Here is an 18,273-nt window from a genome sequence, read left to right as displayed (position 1 = left end):
ATAGAGAAGGCTGAGTGCCGAAGAATTGATGCTTTTGAACTGTGATGTTGGAGAAGACTCTTGCAAGCCCCTTGGACTGCAAGGAGATCCAACCAGTCAATCCTAAAGGAAATCAGTCGTGCATATTCATTGGAAGGACTGATGCTGAAGCTGAAGTGCCAATACTTTGGCCACCTGTTGGGAAGAACTAGCTCATTGGAAAAAACCCTGATGCTGGGAAAGATTGAGGGCAGGAGGAGAAGGGGACAACAGAGAATGAGATGGCTGGATGGCATCACTGACTCAATGGACATGAGTTTGAGTAAGTTCCAGGAGTTGGTGATGGACAGAGAGGCCTGACATGCTACACTCCATGGGGTCAGAGTCAGGCATGACTGAGCGGCTGAACTGAACTGAAAGTTGGTGCTGGCTGGTTGGTGTATCTCTGAAAAGTCAATGCCGTTGAACCTCCTGCCATGGCTGAGTAAGATCCGTTCAGTGCCCCCTCTGGTGGTCCTGCCCTGGAGAACCGATAGGCTGGCAAAGAGGACCCTGCCATGGCCTTCTTGGCATAGCAGGAGAGTGAGATTGTGGGCATCGAGAACAACGAGACCTTCACCGTCCTGGAGGGTGGCGCCCCTGGACCCATGGCAGTCCAGATGCTGATGATGGAGTGATGAATAGCGAATACTACCAGGAGACTACTGGGCCGACAGACAGTTACACAGCTATTTCACAAGTGGATCTGTTGCACTCAGACAGAGCCTGAAAGTATCCCGTAAAGGAGAGAAGAGCAAGCTGAATGCTTGGAAGCCCTTGATGCCAATTCTTAGAAGCAGGAAGCAGAGTAGAAAGAAAAAGCCATCAAGGATCTGGACAAGTGGTGTGCGAGGCAGGCTGGCAGCTCCAGAAGACAAAAGCCAACAACAGGGCAGCGGAAGAAGCCTTTGTACATGACATTGAGGAGTTGTCCCCAGGCACTGAGTGGGAACGGGCGGCCCAGCTGTGTGACTTTAACCCTAAGTCCAGCAAGCAGGCCAAAGACATCTCCTATGGGCATTCTGTCCTCATCGCCCTCAAGCAGGGCCCCCTGGTGCAGTGAAGAGCCACAGGTCTACAATATCTTAATACTCAGTGAAGCTCTTCACGGTAATTGCATTAATTATGTTGAGTTGTTTTGGACCAAATCTTTTGTCTTTAGAGTTGATCATTCTTTGTGATTGCACGTTTCCTTCAACTGTGTTCTCCCTGGCATTCAAAGAGGAGGGGAGGTGGTGGCAGAGGAAGGGAGGGAGGCATAGGCAGCCTCAACCTATGCTTTTGTGTATTATTTTGAGAATAAATTTGTTTAAAACAATAAAAAAATAAATAAGTCTGACCTGATTGGCTTAAGCTAGGTTTCTACCATCCCTGAGCCAATCACTGAAATGGAGCAGATGTCTCTAGTCCAGTAAGAATTCACCCCTGGAGAAAGTTAAGAAAATGAAAGTCACTCAGTGGTGTCCCACTCTTTGTGACCCCATGGACGATACAGTCCATGGAATTCTCCAGGCCAGAATACTGGAGTGGGTAGCCATTCCCTTCTCCAGGGTATCTTCCCAATCCAGGGCTTGAACCCAGGTCCCCCAAATTGCAGACGGATCCTTCACCAGCTTAGCCACCAGGGAAGCCCCTGGAGAAGGGGAAGGCTAATGGGGAATGGAAGAGACAATAAATAGAATCACTCCCTGCCTATCCCTCTGGTCAGTGAGGTCTCTTGGCCCTCCCCATTTCATTATCACTCAGTCTGAGGCCTGGAGCACAGTGTAATTCTAGCTGAAATCATGTTTAGGAAGCTGTTTATTTAACCAGCGGGGAGGCCAGCTATTACAAGCTAACAACCCAAAGAAACATTTTCTTTCCCCATTGAAATCCAAAAACCCTGCCAAAGGAAGCTTGGCTGGGTCCCTAGGCCTTTCTCCCCAGCTCAGCCCCCGTCTCTGCAGGTGACAGGGTCCCACACTAAGTGATAATTCACATTTGTAAACTACTTTGCAATTTGCAAAGGGCTTTCACATCCATTATGCCATTTAATCAACAAGGGGTGCTGGGGGAGGATGCTGGTTTGGATACTGCTCTCAGGATTTCATAAGCATGCTGTATTAGGAGTGGAAAGAAGAAATTATGCATGAGACTCTGTGAGGCTAGTATGGGTATGTAGTTGGAGGGCTACAAAGGGGCATTAGAGTTTCTGTCTCCCCTCCGCCTTTTGTTAACTGACTCCATTCCTTTGAAGGTCTCAGTATCCCCTACTGAATATGGATTTAGGTCTTAGTGATTTGTTACCCAAGATGTGTGCCCTGGCTGTAAAAATGGCCCCTGACCTAAGGAAGACTAACTGGATGCTCATTCTTCTGAGAATCTGAATTTGCATGAGAATCACACACAAAAAGGGGGGCATTCTGATGATGCTTTACCTTACTTCTTTATAATCCAGTTTTCTCCGTGAGCTTCCTGTCTTTAAATTGGATGAATAAGACATTGTGAGTACCACAGGCATGGTACTGAAGAATCCCCAGATGTCCTCTCAAGGAAAAGCCTAGGGATAAAAAACACACATTGGAGATAAGAATGGAAGGGAGACGGAACCAAGCAACAGAGACCTACAGATACTAAATAACTGTCGTTCAGTTGCTCAGTTGAATCCGACTCTTTGCAACCCCATGGACTGCAGAATGCCAGGCTTCCCTGTCCTTCACCATCTCCCAGAGTTTGCTCAAACTCATGTCCATTGCATCGGTGATGCCATCCAACCAACTTGTCATCTATCATCCCCTTCTCTTCCTGTCCTCAATCTTTCCCAGCATCAGTGTCTTTTCTAACGAGTCAGTTCTTTGCATCAGGTGGCCAAAATATTGGAGCTTCACCTTTAGCATAGGTCCTTCCAATGAATATGGAGGACTGATTCCCTTAGGATTGACTGGTTGGATCTCCTTGCAGCCCAAGGGACTCTCAAGAGTCTTCTCCAACACCACAGTTCAAAAGCATCAATTCTTCAGCACTCAGCCTTCTTTATGGTCCAACTCTCACATCCATACATGACTACTGGAAAACCATAGCTTTGACTAGACAGACCTTTGTTGGCAAAGTAATGTCTCTGCCCTTTAATACACTATCTAGGTTTAATACACCATCTAGCTTTTCTTCCAAAGAGCAAGCATCTTTTAATGTCATGGCTGAAGTCACCATCTGCAGTGATTTTGGAGCCCAAGAAAATAAAGTCTGTCACTGTTTCCATTGTTTCCCCATCTATTTGCCATGAAGTGATGGGACCAGATGCCATAATCTTCATTTTTTGAATATTGAGTTTTAAGCCAGCTTTTTCACTCTCCTCTTTCACCTGCAACAAGAGTCTCTTTAGTTCTTCTTCACTTTCTGCCATAAGTGTGGTGTCATCTGCATATCTGAGGTTACTGATATTTCTCTAGGCAATCTTGATTCCAGCTTGTGCGTCATCTAGCCCAGCATTTTGCATGATGTACTCTGCACATAAATTAAATATACAGCCTTGACATACTCCTTTCCCAATTTGGAACCAGTCTGTTGTTCCATGTCTGGTTCTAACTGTTGCTTCTTGACTTGCATACAGGTTTTGTACAGGGAAGGTAAGGTGATCTGGTATTCCCATCTCTTTAAGAATTTTCCACATTTTGTTATGATCCACACAGTCAAAGGCTTTAGTGTAGTCAATGAAGCAGATGCTTTCCTGGAACTCTTGCTTTTTATATGATCCAGTGGATGTTGGCAATTTGATCGCTGGTTCCTCTGCTTTTTCTAAATCTAGCTTGAACATCTGGAAGTTCTCGGTTCATGTACTGTTGAAGCCTAGATTGGAGAATTTTGAGCATTACTTTGCTAGAATGTGAAATGAATGCAGTTGTGCAGTAGAACATTCTTTGACACTACCCTTCTATGGGATTGGAATGGAAACTGATCTTTTCCAGTCCTGTGGCCACTGCTGAGTTTTCCAAATTTGCTGGCATATTGAGTGCAGCAATTTAATAGCAGCATCTTTTAGGATTTGAAATAGCTCAGCTGGAATTCCATCACCTCCACTAGCTTTGTTAGAAGTGATGCTTCCTAAGGCCCACTTGACTTCATACTCCAGGATATCTGTCTTCAGATGAGTGATCATATCATCGTAGTTATCTGGGTCATGAAGATCTTTTTTGTATAGTTCTGTGTATTCTCGCGACCTCTTCTTAATCTCTTCTGCTTCTGTTAGGTCCATACCATTTCTGTCCTTTATTGTGCCCATTTTTGCATGAGATGTTCCCTTGGTATCTCTAATTTTCTTGAAGAAATTTCTAGTCTTCCCCATTCTATTGTTTTCCTCTATTTCTTTACATTGTTCACTTAGGAAGGCTTTCTTATCTCTCCTTGCTATTCTTTGGAAGTCTGCATTCAGATGGGCATATCTTTAAACAACTGGATAACCATCATCCAGTCAATCCTAGAGATACAGATAACTAGATAAACATCATCCAACTGACAAGAGTTCAAGTCCAAGGGCAGAGATTTCCTCCCACCAAAATTAGCTACCCAAGTTTTTTTCTTTGAATGCTAATAGCCATATCCCTCATACAGATTTCAACCTCCACCAGGGCCCATTCCTCTCTCTAGATCGTGAAGGTAGAGACCGTGCTGTTTCACCCACTATTATTAATATATACCTGAGTTACAGTATCATATTAGTTTCAAGTGTACAATATAGTGATTTAGTATTTTTGCACATTATATTCCATTTAAAATTATTATAAAATACTGGCTATATACCTTGCACACTCTACAATATACCCTTACAGCTATGTTATGTATAGTATTTTGTTGGGCTTCCCTGGATGCTCAGATGGTAAAGAATCTGCCTGCAATGCAGGAGACCAGGGTTCAATTCCTGGGTTGAGAAAATTACCTGGAGAAGGGAATGGCTACGCATGCCAGAATTCTTCTTGCTTAGAGAATTCCATGGACAGAGGAGCCTGGCAGGCTACAGTCCATGAGGTCACAGAGAGTCAGACAAAAAAGCAGCTAACAAGATAGCAGTTTATACCTCTTAATCCCCTGCCCTTGTCTCATGCCCCTGCCATTCCCTCTCCCACCTAGTTTGTTCTCCATATCTGTGAGTCTGTTTCTGTCTTCTTATATCTGTCCCTTTGATTTAATCTTTAGATTCCTCATATAAGTAGAATATATGGAATAATATATTTGTCTTTTCTCTGTGTGAATCATTTCACTAAGCATTATAAATTCCAGGTCCATCCATGTTGCTACACACACACACACACACACATATATATATATACACACACACATACCAGGAGTTGAATTGCCAGATTACATGTTACTTCTACTTTTAGTTTTTTGAGGAATCTCCATACTGTTTTACATAATTGCTGAATCAATTTACACTCCCATCAACAGTATGCTGCTGCTGCTGCTGCTAAGTCACTTCAGTCGTGTCCAACTCTGTTCGACCCCATAGACAGCAGCCCACCAGGCTCCCCCGTCCCTGGGATTCTCCAGGCAAGAACACTGGAGTGGGGTGCCATTCCCTTCTCCAATGCATGCAAGTGAAAAGTGAAAGTGAAGTCGCTCAGTCGTGTCCGACTCTTAGCGACCCCATGGATTGCAGCCCACCAGGCTCCTCTGTCCATGGGATTTTCCAGGCAAGAGTACTGGAGTAGGGTGCCATTGCCTTCTCTACAACAGTATACAAGTGTTCCCTTTTCTCCACGTTCTCACCAACATTTGTTATTTGTTGTCTTTTTGATGATAGCTATTCTGACAGAAGTGAGGTGATATGTCATTGTGGCTTTGATTTGCAAATCTCTGGTAACTAGTAATGTTGAGCATCTTTTCATGTGCCTGTTGGCCATCTGTATATTCTTTGAGAAAATGTCTGTTCATATTTTCTGCACATTTTTTAATTGGATTGTTTTCATTTTTTTTTTTGATGTTAGATTGTGTGAGCTGCTTATATATTTTAGATATTAACTCTTTATCAATTATATCATTTGCAAGTATTTTCTTCCGCTCAGTAGGTTGTCTTTGCCTTTTGTCAGTGGTTTCTGCCTACATTTTCTTCTAGGAGTTTAATGGTTTCTTGTCTTACATTTAGGTCTTTAATCCATTTTGAGTTTATTTTTGTATATGAAGTAAGAAATGTTCTAGTTTCATTCTTTTACATGTAGCTGTTCAGTTTTCCCAGCACCACTCCTTGAAGATACTCTTTTCTCCATAGTGTATTCCTGCCTTCTTTATTATAGATTAACTGACCACAAGAGTCTGGGTCAATAGACCACAGGGGTTTATTTCTGGACTCTATTCTGTTCCATTGATCTTTATCCCTGTTTTGTGCCATATTATACTATTTTGATTATTGTACCTTTGTAGTATAGTCTGAAGTCAGGGTATGTGATACTTCTAGCTCTGATCTTTTTTCTTAAGTTTACTTTGGCTCTTCAGGGTCTTTTGTGTGTCCATTCATGTTTTCAAATTATTTGTTTTAGTTCTGTGAAAAAATGCCCTTGGTATTTTGATAGGAATTGCATGAAGTCTGTAGATTGCCTTAGGGAGTATGGTCATTTTTTTTTTTTTGAAAGGGTTTGGAAGATCCCCTAGAGGAGGGCATGGCAACCCACTCCAGTGTTCTTGCCTGAAGAATCCCATGGACAGAGGACCCTGGCAGGCTACAGTCCATGGAATCACAGAGTCTGAAGTGACTTAGCATGCATGCATGATGTTAGCTATGGGTTTGTCATATATGGCTTTTATTATGGTGACCATGTTTATGCCCACTTTCTGGAGAGTCGTTGTCATGAATTGAGGTTGAAATTCTCTAGTTTTTTCTGCATGTATTGATACAATCATGTGATTTTTCTTCTTCAATTTGTCAATGTGGTATATCACATTGATTGATTTGTAGATATTGAATCATCCTTGCATCCCTGGGAAAAATCCTGCTTTATCATGGTGTGTAACCTTTTAAATGTATTGTTAAATTGATTTGCTAATATTTTGTTAAGATTTTTTGCATCTTTGTTCATTAGTGATGTTGGCCTGTAATTTTCTTTTCTTGTCATATCTTTGTCTGATTTTGGTATCAGGGAGAGGTTGACCTTCTACAATGAGTTCAGAATCATTCCTTCAATTTTTTGGAATATTTTGAGAAGAACAGATGTTAATGCTTCTATAAATATTTGCTTGTTGGGAGTTTTTATTGATTCAATTTCATGTTTGGTATGCGATTCATTTGTCTTAAGGTGGAATGTTACATTATTGATTAGAGCTCTTTTATTTAACATCGACATTTATAGCTATACCTTTCTCTCTGAACGCTGCTTTTGCTGCATCCTGTAAGTTATTGTATGTTATGTTTTTATTTTTATTTATCTGTGAGGAGCAATATAAACCACTACAATTACATATAAGCTCAGGTAAATGACTGAATATTCTAAAGAGTTAACTTTTTCTAAACTGGTATTTCTACAATCACTTGTGACCCCAAGGACTCTATAGTCCATGGAATCCCAGGCCAGAATATTGAAGTGGGTAGCCTTTCCCTTCTCCAGGGGATCTTCCCAACCCAGGGATCAAACCCAGGTCTCCTGCATTGCAGGCAGATTCTTTACCAGCTGAGCCACAAGGGAAGCCCCATTGTATGTTATGTTTTAATTTTTATTTATCTGTGAGGAGCAATATAAACCACTGAAATTACATATATTCTAAAGAGTTAACTTGTTCTAAACTGGTATTTCTATAATCACTTGTTAAATACCAGTTAAAGTTTGGTATATTTACACTAAAAAAGAAAATTTTGTGATTAATAAGACTAAGGGAGATTTGTACATATTGATATAGAAAAGTTTCCATGATAAGATAAATGACAAAAGCAAGTTGCTCAACAGTTCTGTGGAGTAGAACCTCACTGTGGTTATCAAATGCTGTTTCACATATATTCTTGTTGAAGCACAGAAAATTTTTAATAAGGTTATATAAAAACCTGCCCATACTGTCTCCACTGGAAGTGAGAATGAGAGGGTGTTCTTTGAGATAAACTCACATTAGCTGATATTGCTTATCTTGCTTTTATTTTTTTAAAAAATATTTTCACTGCACAAGTAGGATATAAAATGGCTTGTAAAGGAAAAAAAAAAAAAAACACAGAGAAAACAAAAGTGAATTGCCCCATCCCTGTTTTATCAAAGATGCAACTGCTACTAATAGTTTTGTATGAGTCCTTCCAGAAACTTTAATAGCTTCTATAGTAATAAAAAGAATTAATAAAATAGTAAAATTTTATTTTCTATGTTCCTTCATTTATACTTTGCAAACATTAGTGTTGCATTTATCCATCTATTTCATCATAAATTCAGTCATATATTTCATTTTTCTAACAAAAGGGAAAAGGATCTAACATATTTCTGGATAGAAACTTTCCTGCTACTCTTTATCCATATTTAGAAGAGGATTTAAGACTATTACTGTCAGAGCGTTTTAGTGTCCGTCTCTCAGGAAAGAAGATTCAAGAGATTCATCGGTTTGTGGGCCCCAGTGGAAACAGTGTGGAGACATGGCACAGATCTATGCCAAGAAGCCTAAGGGTTTATAAACACAGATCCACTATATCTACCATCTGGAGCATAGAATATGCACCCAATTATTGCCATTGAGTGAACCAATATCTTTCTTGCCATTCCATATTGGCCTCTAAATACAAGTATTATTGAACATTTCCTATGTACCAGGCATTTTTCTCAGCACCTTACACACATCAACTTATTGAACTTCAGCAACAACCCCATCAAATGAACGCCATTGTTGTCCTTGTTTTTCAGGTGAGAAAACTGAAGTGCCTCAGGTGATGTATCTCCCCCAAGGCCTCACAGCTAACAAGTGACGGAACAGAGATTCACACCTGGTTCTGTTTGGTCCCAGAGTCCTTGTTCTTAGATATTAAACTGACTGCTTCTGGAGAAAGGCAGAGCATAAATACAGCATCGCAAGATTCAGCAAATAAAAACACGAAGCAGTTAAATTTAAATTCAGATAAACCAAATTATAGTGCGTGTACCATGCAATATTTGGAATACACTTACACTAAGAGAGTAATCGTTAACCTGAATTTTGAATGGAAATAGGTGTCTTACATTTTAATTGGCAACCTTACATAGATACATAGAGAGAGCCAGACGTGGACTTGGAGAACAAGGAGGGTTAGAGACTCAAAGTAGGTTTTCTTGACTGATGTCCCTACTTGTTCTATTCTCTGTAAAGGTTTTCTTTTTTCCTTTGCAAAGATATTAACATGAAGAACAATAGAAAAAATATATTAATGTATCACTTATGGAAGGTAGAACAGACAGCCCATCTTCATTCCATCTCCTCTTTTTCTTCTCTCTCTCTTGCACACACACACACACACACACACACACACACACATGATGGTAACACAGTGCTCCTTGGTAAATACTGAATTAAAGAATGAAACTCGAGACTGAGGCATAAAGTCTCCTGCTTCTTTCCTGTTTTAAGTCTTGTGACCTTATACTAAATCATATTTGCATGGGTAGCAGGGGGAGGCGGGAACCTTGGCTGGAGGCACGGCACAGGGGAAAGAGATAGCTGGGACCCCAGGGGCACCGAACCCCTAAACTACCTGCCTCTCACTGGGGACACCTCGGCTGACCCAGCCCCAAGGGGCAAGGCCCACACAGGTAACCTTGATGGGGAAGGGGAATACAGGAGGTAAAACACCTTTTTCTGACACTCTGTGGCCCCTATCCTGCCACTGGCCAAGGGTAGCCCTATAGAGAGAGGCCTTAGTCTCTGACCAGTCAAACTGGTCACTTCCCTCCTTGGAAGAGCTGGTGTAAGAAGAGGGAAATAGAGAGGGAGAATATGGGGAGAAAATATAAAATCTCCCTCCTCCAGCCTTTCTACTTCTAATTCGATAACAGAGCTAGTCTCTTACAAGAACATCATTCATTACAACATACAAAGCACTTTCACTTTAGCCTCCAAATTGTCTATTGATTTTTGCCTAAAAGAAATTAGCCTCTAATATGACAACTTTCCCATCAACAGTCTAAAATGCTTGCCTTATGGAATTAGCACCCTATTAACCTGACCATCTCTTTAAGTGTTTTTCTTCTTCAAAAATTATAATTAAATACCATTGCCAACCAGAATTATTTAGACAGCACTTTGCACATTAATGTCTACTCAATTTTCATTCCCATGGCTAGAATTTTAATCCCCAATGAAGCTCAGAAAGATGTCGTTTCTCTCTTTAAAATTGTTTTGTTGTTGTTGTTGTTTCCTTATTTTTCACCTTTCTTTATTCCAAGTGTATTCTCTGAGCTCCAAGACAGGGGAATAAGGAAGACACTGGCATGATCGTCATAGAATAAAGTGACTCATTTTCTTAAGGATGAGCAAAATGAAGGCTACTACATTAAAGTTAAAGTTAAAGTCACATGCTCAAGATAGACTTGAGAATGAGAATTCACGGAAGGTCAAAACCAGAGCTCACCCTCCGCTAGGACCAGAACTTCTGCTCTGAGCCAGCTGGAAGCAAGTGGCAGACCTTGACTCACTCCACATGGGCCAGCCTCCCAAGCGTGGAACAGTGGGGAGGAGAGAGGACAATGTGTCTAGAAAGGCAGATAGAAAACACCCAGGGAAGAAGGAGTGACCACCATCGACTCTACCCCACAGTGTCGGATTGTTTTCCAAGGTGGTTGAACCAATCTTACTTCCATTAGCATGGGTAAGAACACCTGTAGCTACATTGTCAGCCCTCGATACTGTAGACTTAGATTTTTTTTAATCTGGTAGATATAAAATAGCATAACATTGATGTTTTAATTTGCATTTCTCTGAATATTGATGAAATTGAATGACTTTTTATATGTCTATTGGCCATTTGATTTTCCTCTTTAATGAAATATCTGTTCACGTCTCTCGTCTATTTTCCAGTTGGATTTTTGTCCTTTTGTTATTGATTTGAGAGCATTCTTTATATATTCTAGACATCAATTCTTTGTTAATCTTGTGTTTCTCTCTATTTGTGGCATCTATTTTCACTTTAGGGAAGTTTTTTATCACAGCTCTTAGTTTTAATACCATGGAGTTTAGTGTGTGCTTTTAGTGTGTTATTTAACAATGCCCTACTAATTCCAAGGGCATAAGGTGTTTTTTTTCTAATAATATACATTTAATTGTGAAAAATATTACAACATGGAGAAAAGCAAAGATAAGAAGAAAAATCACCTGTTATCCTATTACCAGGAGTAACCACTGGCATTTATTTTTACAGCTTCCAATCTCACATGATAGTTAACATGACACCCAAATAAGCTTCAAGAAGAAAAATATCCATGATCAACGTTGAATTCTTTTTAATACACCAAATATCTAATCCTATTCCATACTAATTTTTTTCCTTGGATTACTAGTTTTTTTGTTTCTCTAATAGCAACCTCTGAAGTATGTCTCATGCTTTAAGCAGAAAGAAAAAATGTTTGAGTTCAGAGGGGAGACAAAGAAAGAAAGTCAAATGTTGAGGTACGGCCTCAAGGCATCAGTTAACAGAAAAGTCATCTTGAATGTACCATATGGAAACCAGGCCAGACCTTCTGCCAGCTCCCACACAGTTCTCCAAAACTAAGCTTGACAGCATCTTGTTTACAGCAAAAGGAAATATTTCTCTTTGCTGTTGAATAAAATCTGTAAATATCATGGCTTTCTTGACTTGATCCTACAAATGCAATGTTATTTTCTTAGCTAATGAAATGAAAGGCAATCCTCAGTGAGACCATAGCTTACAAAGCAGATGTCTCAGTTATCTATTGCTAAGGTAACAAATTGCCGAAAAATAATGACAAAATAACAGCAACTGTATTATTGTCTCTCAGGGTTTCTATGGGTCAGGAATTCAGATCAGGATCAGATGAACCGTTAAGGCTCGGGATCTCTCACTGGTCGCAGTCAGATAAGTAGGCTGGAACCCAGGGGTGTGAGGCAGCTGGGAGCTGACCTGGGATCTCCTTCTCTCCCATGTGTTCCCAGGGCCACTGATGTGGTCCCTCTGTGTGGTGGCCTCTTTGTACGGGCTGAAGTTTGGGCTTTCTCATAGCATGCTGGTCTCAGGGCAATTGGACTGCTCTTACATGGTGACTTCAAGACTGAATGTTCTAGCAACTAAGGTGGAAGCTGCCTTGCTTTTATCAACCACTCTCAGAAGTTTTATAGTGTCATTTTCACCATTAAAGAGTTGCAGAAACCCACCCAGTTTAAATGGGAAGGGAATTTTTCCATAAAAAAAAAAAGAAGGCTTATATTTGCAGTCTACTTCTTTTGAAGAAAAGATTGAGAAACCAAAGATCTCTTTTCTTCTTGCACTCTCTCTGCCCCTTTGATGCCAAGATGATGTGATTCCTTTAAAAATGTTGTGGGCTTCCTGTGTACCAATTTATGATCCACTCCATTAGATAAAAGCCACAGATATCTTCTGGAAAAGTCTCTCCTTATTTTCCACCTCCTGTGAAGCAATTGTGGGATAATTTTCTTAGAAGTTCTACTGCCTATTATTTAACAAAGAGGGTTTGCAAAGCATGCCTGTGAAATTCTTCGGAGGACGTCTCTGTCTGAAAAGGTTTGTAAGCTGCAACCTTAGACTTGGGGGATCCTAACCAAGGGTTTTGATGCCATACCCTTAGCTTCATCTTTATCCTGAGGCCACATTTCCCTTACAGTATCCTGGATTTGGTCTTTTCCCTGAGGTCTTTTATTTCTTTGAGACTCTGCTGGATGGAAAGACTGTCAGGATCCCTCTATGTTTTCTCATAAATTCTACTCAAAAGTTGAACTGTTTGTTCTTTGATGTATCTCTCTCTTTTCACATTATGTTACAGGCAACTACAAGCCATGTAGCACCTTTGGCACTCTCCCCAGAAATCTCCCCAGCCACATCACCAGCTTTATTGGGTACGTCTCTATTTTCCACCTTACCACAGATAACAGGTTCCAGTGTTTCTACACTTTCCACCACTACACAGGAAAGTTTCCTTTCCTTTACTTCCTAATAATAGTCTCCCAACTTTCATTTAAGCCCTCACTGACAGCCTCAAGGCTTCTACTAAGAATCTCCTCAAAGCCCTTCCAGCTTCTACCAACCACCTTGTCTCAAAGCCAATATCAGGCAACGCCTCACTAGCAGCTACTACAGCATTCTGTTCCTCTCATCTCTTAAATCATCCAAACTAGTGGCTCAAAGCGATAGCAATCATGTCACTGTCTACCATGGATTCTGTGGGTCAGGAATTCAGAAAGGGCTCAGCTGGGCAGCTCAGGGTGTTGAGTGCAATTATAGTCCAATGGTGACTGCTTTGGGAAGCAGTGGGTTGGAGCAATTAAGGGTCAGCTGAATCTGCCCCTCTCTCTGCCTGTCTTTTCCACATCCCCAGTAGTTGCAGCTTCTCTCCATGTGGTCTCACTCCATGGACGCGTTTAGACCTCCTCTCAGCATGGTGAACTCACAACAGCTGAACTACTTACATGGTGGCTGAAAGCTTCAGAAGCAAACGTTCCAGTAGCAAGGTGGACTTTTTATGGCTCATATCAGAAATCATAGAGCTTTGCTTTCACCATATTCTACAGATTGAAATAGTCACAAAAGCCCATCACAGAAGCCATTTTAGGGGAAAGGGCACATCAAGGAAGGGATGTCAGAGAATTTGTGAGCACATTTTAAAACTGTCCCAACAGATTCCAAGCATTTCTTGTGTGCCTACTATGGGTCAGCTATTATGCATACATAGATGGATCTGATAAAAGTCTTCCATGACGAGCTTACTATCTAGTTAGGGTGAGGGTGGAAGACCAAGAGATAAGAGAACATCGCACTCTAGTGGGGTAGGTATTTTAAGAGTGCTGGCAAAAAGCTGAGGGAAAACATAGAGGGAGAAAGTAAGGCCACACTACAGTTTGGGAAGGAACCATGGAGAAATCAGCATTTGAGCCACACCCTGAAGGGCAGCAGGAGTTCTCCAGCCGTGTGGGGACCAATGGGCATGCACGGGGGCATGAAGCACCTTAGTGCAGTCTTTTCATTCCAGCTGAGTGATGGTGACATTCTAAGTGCCATTTTGTTGGTGACATTTGTCAAAAATGTCACACGCTGCTGACATTCTAAAATAGGCAGCTCAGGAGAGATCGCAGTGAGTTCAGTTCTGAACATGTTGACATTTTTAGGTGCTGCCAAGACATGTGGAAGTTGAGGAGTTCAAGCGGGACCCCTGAATCCCCTAACAAACAACATGCTGACATGCTGGTAGGCTTCCACTGCATTCTATTTTTCAACAGGGTGTTCATTGCTCCTGCAAGAGAGTCAGTGGCTGCAGGTGGTGGCTCTCCTACCTCCTGGGCTGCCTCTCCCAGCTGCTCTAGCCATTAGAGTTCAAGATATGAAGGAATTCTCTAGAAATAGGTCATTAGGTATGGCTTACAAGCTCACGTGAGGCACTCAGCCCAACCCAAAAGACACAGATTCTACCCTGGAGTGGCTGTAATTACCAGTCCTAAGAAAACATTTGTTCTATCCTGTACACTTGGGCATCTAATTTGTGGCCTTGTGATGACTTGGCCTCTACCTGGTCAGGGGCCAAAGGAGCCTCTGAGATCACCTCCCCAGGAGTTTGCCAACTGGTGGCAGGCAGACTGAAAATGGCTTGCAGAAAGTGTTTATTTGAAAATGGGATAAGTTGAAAACATTTAAAAATCAGGAAATTTTATTTAAAGTGTCTGAATGTCAGCCTCTTTCCAAAAATCAGAAGATTTTAATTTTGCCAACAGGCATAAATTCCCACATGGCAACAGTCAGTTGGGGCCAAGCCGGGCTGCGCCTCCAGTTTGTCAAGTATTGGGAAGAATGTGGGGGAAACATTCTCATCCCCAACTGCTAAACTGGTACAATTTGAAGGGCAATTTATAAGTTTCTACCAACATTTAAAATTCACATGACATTGTTCTGGCAATTGTCATTTTGAAAATGAAAGCAACAGAAATATTCAAATATGAGCATAAAGTTGAGGTTATGTGGTGTTATTATTAATTTATTTATTTTTAAGTGTCTATTTGTCTGTTGGCTTATTTATTTGGCTGTGCGTGGTGTTAGTTTCAGCTCATGGGATCTTCATTGCCCCATGCAGGATCTTCCATCGTGATGCCTGGACTCTCTAACTGCACACAGGCTCTGGAGCACATGCGCTCAGTAGCTGCACCATGCAGGCTTGCTCCACAACGAGTGGGATCTTAGTTCCCTGACCAGGGACCAAACGCACATCCTCTTCATTGAAAGGCAGATTCTTAATCACTGGACCACCAGGGAAGTCCTGGTGGTAATATTTATAACTAAAAAAATGAAAGCAGCCTGCATTTCTATCTATAAAGAACTGGCTAAACAGATAAATATATGTATGTCAAAAGACTCTTACTTCTTGGAACGAAAGCTATGACAAACCTAGACAGTATATTAAAAAGTAACAACATCACTTTGTCGACAAAGGTCCATATAGTCAAAGCTATGGTTTTTCCAGTAGTCATGTAGGGGTGTGAGAGCTGGACCATAAAGAAGGCTGATCACAGAAGAATTGATGCTTTCAAATCGTGGAGCTGGAGAAGACTCTTGAGATTCCTTTGGACAGCAAGGAGATCAAACCAGTCAATCCTAAAGGAAATCAACCCAGAATATTCATTGGAAGGACTGATGCTGAAGCTCCAATACTTTGGCCACCTAATGTGAAGAGCAGACTTATTGGAAAAGACTCTGATGCTGGGAAAGATTGAGGGCAGGAGAAGAAGGGGACGACAGAGGATGAGATGGTTGGATGGCGTCACCAGCTCAAGGGACATGAGTTTGAGCAAATCCCGGAGACAGTGAAGGACAGGAAAGCCTGGAGTGCTGCAGTCCATGGGGTCACAAAGAGTCAGATACAATTTTTCAATTGAACAACAACGTATGTCAATGCAATTAAATATTATGTAGGTATTGACAGGAATGATGTGGTTCTGTATTAACTGACCATGGAAAATGCTTTAAATATATTAAATTTTTAAAAAAGAAAATCACAGGATGAGACGTACAGTATTACCTCATTTAGGTTAAAACCAAAACTGTACTAGAAGATGGCCCAACTACTGATGAAAAGTGGAGGGCTTTGGGCTTAGACAACTTGGTTGCTACTGAGCTCTCCAAAATACCACTGGAAACTTGTTAAGGCAAAGCTAAAATTACTAGCACTTGTGGTCAGAATCGTAGTCATATTTCAGAGAGGGAAATTAGCAGTAGAATAATCACAAGACCACAGGGTCTGGGCTTAAATGGTCTAATGTTTTTATCCAAGACAGGGATATTATTTGAGTTGGACAGAGTTGATGATTCCATAATTTAGGACTGGTGGCCACAGCAAGGTCAGGGCAATAAAGGGAGGTTGACAAGGAAGCTCTTAGTGAGCAACTCAGGACTGTCTCCAATAACTGAAAGGAACTTCCTGAAACAAATAATGAAGTTATTCAAGGATGTACAGTCTCATCTTCATCAGGAAGAAGTTTTCTGGACCAACCCACCCATCTTGCTGACACAAGTGCATCATGGTATCTTCCTTATGACTAAATTACAATGATGCAGATCGTCTGGATTCTCTATGGAAACCCCAGCTCTGTCATTTTCTAGCTGTAGGAATTTGGGCAATTTCTTTGAAGTTTTAGTTTCTGTATCTGTGAATGAAGATTACTGGTGGCAGGGTTACGGTTAGGATTAAATATGATTCCTGTGCCTAGAGTATAGAAATACTGTTGGCAGCATTGATTACACCTGGATATACAGGCATAGGAAAAGGATAAACGAGCACTTCTCAGCCTTGGCACTATAGACATGTTCAGGCCAAGTAAGCCTTTGCTGTAGGAGCTTGTCCTGTGTATTGCACTGTTTTCAGCAGCATCCCTGACCTGTGACCACCAGACGCCAGAAACACCAGCTCCTCCAAGTTGTGACAAACAAAAGTGTCCCAAACATTGCAAAGTGTCCTCACTTAAGAACCATTGACCCAGAGGCAACCATTGTGTGGGCTCCACTAGACAAGAGTGGGAATTAATAAAAATGTAGGAGAAAATGGTGCATAGCTCACATCGTAAGCTACCTGTTGCGAGACTCATCTTTGCCTCTTCTGTAAGCACCAGTGATCTGCAGACCGTGAGAGTCAGAGAAATACTTCTTGTGATGGAACATCAGCAGATGCTTCCAGGCAGGGTAAAATATTGTGGCTACTGACCCAGGTAAGGGTCCTGGAAGAGATAAAATTGAAACCTATTCATTTTAGAGATAAGCTTACTAGACATTAAAATTTGAAGATGCTGAACGTTCTGTTAGGCTCCAGGATGGGTTCCAGAAAATTCAGAATGATTGCAAATGATTAGGAAAGTCTATGGGCCAAGGGAACCTGAGTCTTCAACAGAAATTATTTTGAAGAGCCTCCACTTGGCAGCTTTGGCCATCCATCCTCACCCATTTGGAGTGGTTGGCTTTCCCCAGGGCCCAGGACAGCCATCGAGAGGCCTATTTCCAAATGTCCCACTGACCTGGCTCCTACACTCAGGGCTTCCAGCAAAGTGAGACATGCTCAGGCTCCCACTGTTGTATTTTGGTGCCTTGCAGGTAATTCAACCTGAACAGTTTTTCTTGAACTATGGAGAGAAGGAAAAAGGGCTGGGGTAACTCTCGCCCCTCCCTTTTTTTTTTTCTGTTTGGCCAAACCACACGGCTTATGGGATCCTAGCTACCCAAGTAGGGATCAAAGCCAGGTGCCTTGTACTGAAAGCATTGAGGCCTAAGCCCTGGACCACCGGGGAATTCCCTTGCTCTCATTTTTAAAAGCGGTTTGCAGTATGAGAGTTGTGCCAGAAACCAACAGCCACACACTGCAGCCAGAAGTGTCTTCCCAAAGCACAGTCTGGCCTGAAAAGTGGATCAGCATAATTCCTTGTCCCCATGCAAACAGTTCTGGGACTGGGCATACTTTCTTGATGCTATGTAAAACAATACTGAGGATAAGAAAATAAAAATAACTTAGCTACTTGCTTCAGGAAATACCTTTTCCTAGGCTTAAACAGATATTTGTACTCCTGTGTTCTTAGCAGTATTATTCACCATAGCCAAGACAAAGAAACAACCCAAATATTCATCAGTGGATGAAT

At 41.4% G+C, this 18,273-nt stretch overlaps 1 pseudogene; it reads left to right on the top strand.

Moving 5' to 3' along the window:
- The first annotated feature begins 455 nt into the window (after positions 1-455).
- Positions 456-1,395, top strand: LOC102398658 (annotated as a pseudogene).
- The last annotated feature ends 16,878 nt before the right edge of the window (positions 1,396-18,273 follow it).

The sequence above is a fragment of the Bubalus bubalis genome, chromosome 11 (assembly GCF_019923935.1).
Source record: "Bubalus bubalis isolate 160015118507 breed Murrah chromosome 11, NDDB_SH_1, whole genome shotgun sequence".
NCBI classification, from domain to species: Eukaryota; Metazoa; Chordata; class Mammalia; order Artiodactyla; family Bovidae; genus Bubalus; species Bubalus bubalis.
The sequence above is the reverse complement of the archived record's forward strand: the minus strand, read 5'-3'. Positions and strand labels throughout refer to the sequence as shown.